Raw genomic sequence first — 2500 nt, 5'->3', positions numbered from 1 at the left:
TGGGAGTCTCCTTGGAAAATCGGGGTGGGGGGGGTTAGCAAGTATGAGTATTAGCGGTGAATGCGGTGTTACAGCGACACCGCCGCTGTATAATACCGGCGGGCCAGCTCTAATGTTAATTTGATATTGCCTCAAGGGCCAAATGAAAATACACGGCGGGCCAAATTTGGCCCGCGGGCCAGAGTTTGACACCCATGTATTAGACGGATGGGTGATGATGAATTGCAAAGGAATTCACTTTAAAATGTAGGCGTGGCATGATGCCATCCTGTGATCTGATAGTTCGCCATAAAACTTTCACAATTTCTACCTTGGCTCCACAAACTCAGATCTTGATCAAAATTGGTACAAATGATGATGATGACACCCAAAGTGCAAGGGGGGTCAGTGTGAGGAACTCGCATGGCTGCCGTTGTGTGACCCCAGAAACCAGGAACCCAGGAGAGCTGAGAGCAGGTAAGATGATTTTAATGATCATCAAATAAAAACAAACATGAAGCAGTCATGCAAACAAAAGTTCCATACATTGATTTATCCTCGACCCCTGAGGAGTGCGCGAGTGAAAACCTAAATAGACATATGTTGATTGGCAGCAGGTCTGGACCGGCTGCCAATCATCGGCAAGTGACGAGAAACAGTGCGCCGCGGAAACAAACAGGAAATATAACAAAATAAGAGCACTGACGGGAAGTAAATACAAAAACAAAGAAAACCAACAGAAATAAAGTGAAAGATCGTCACAGTCAGTACATATTGGTACACATTTGTGGTGGGCGGAGCCTGGTGGCCAAATCCGCCCCTCGCCATCAAACTGTCATTAATTCTCTTTAAATCAGGGGTCTCAAAGTCACTTCACCTGGGGGCCACTGGACGCAGAGTCTGGGTGAGGCTTGGACCCAAGAAAATATTTCTTTAAAAAAAATGTTGCATTCTCCTCAGCTTGTGTAGTTGTATAATGACAATTCAAATTGTATCCCTAGTGCACCGCAACTTTCTCAGGTGCCCCTGTGCTCAATTGTCTTTCCTCATCACAAACCTTTCCCTTCACTGCAGGCTTTGAAAAAGACACATTTGGGGTTGTGGAATATATTTGTATTTAGCCGACGCACGGAGAATAATGTTACTTCCGCAATGTGTGTCGTTCTGCTTTTCCTCCCTACAGCAACACGGCGGTTGGCGGATAGTAGCCGGGAAAGTAAAGTAAAGCGAGCGCAAAAAAGTGACGTCTCCCGCAGTGTTATCCGGCGTCATGTAGAAATACAAGCAGTGTTCATCGTGTGAGGCGATGCAAATTGAACAATATAAAAAAACAATTAACGGTTTGAATTGGTACAGGTTATCGGGGACTGTTATTACTGACGGACAGGTGTCGCGGTGTGTCTGCAGCCAGGCAAGTAGGAAAACCCTCGTCTCCCTGGCACCGTCTCTGTCGCTTTCCCTCATTTTCCGCTTTTCCACCAACGCAGGGGTAGGCAACTCAGAACGTTGAACGAGCCATTTTGGACCCAAATAACACAACGCTGTCAAGTGCCATTCATATAAAACTTGCGGGCCGCACTATCATTAAACTTTCATACTAAGGTGGGGGCCGCAAAATGTCTCGCAGGCCGAAATTGGCCCGCGGGCTGCATGTCTGAGACCCCTGATTTAGATGATGGATTTCCTTCTAAACTGATATGAGGCTTTTAGGTTGGGGTCTGATCATGACTTGTCGTTGATATCGACACCAACATTGCCCCCTTGTGGTGGAAAATTATTACAGTGGTAACTTCCTTCCATATGCACCAATAGTCCTGATTTTTTTATGATGGGTTGGGCCATTGGGAAGGCCTTGACTGCATGTGTCATACTTGCCCGCCGACTCACGTGAACCCCAAGTTGCATGGTGGTGCAAGGGCCCTCTCAACGCTGCTTGCAGCTTTAATATCAAAGTTATAATTGCAAAAACTGCATATTACAAACCCTGGCCTAAAACTACTTTGTTTTTAAAGTGTTATTAGGTTATTTTTACTTTCATGTTGCTGTGACAAAAAATAAACAAAAATACATGTTTTTGTTTGTATTTAGATTATTTCCAACTTTCAGACACTCACGTAGAGACAGCGCCTATAGTCGCAAGATACCTTGGGACAAGACCCAAGACCCACTATCGTGAAAGGGTGACCTGACGGCTTTGGTGTCCTCATGTTATTAGGGTTAAAAGGGGATGGCTGTGCCAGCAACCTGAGAATTCCTGGTTCAATCCCCACCTTCTACCATCCTAATCACTTCCGTTGTGTCCTTGAGCAAGACACTTTACCCTTGCTCCTGATGGGTCCTGGTTAGCGCCTTGCACGGCAACTCCCACCATCAGTGTGTGAATGTGTGTGTGAATGGGTGAATGTGGAAATAATGTCAAAGCGCTTTATGTTCCTTAAAAAAAACGTAGAAAAGCGCTATACAAGTATAACCCATTTATAAAAGACAACACATTAAATCTACTTTAGAGATAATCGAGAAC

This window comes from Nerophis ophidion, linkage group LG23 (genome assembly GCF_033978795.1).
Source record: "Nerophis ophidion isolate RoL-2023_Sa linkage group LG23, RoL_Noph_v1.0, whole genome shotgun sequence".
NCBI classification, from domain to species: domain Eukaryota; kingdom Metazoa; phylum Chordata; class Actinopteri; order Syngnathiformes; family Syngnathidae; genus Nerophis; species Nerophis ophidion.
The sequence above is the reverse complement of the archived record's forward strand: the minus strand, read 5'-3'. Positions refer to the sequence as shown.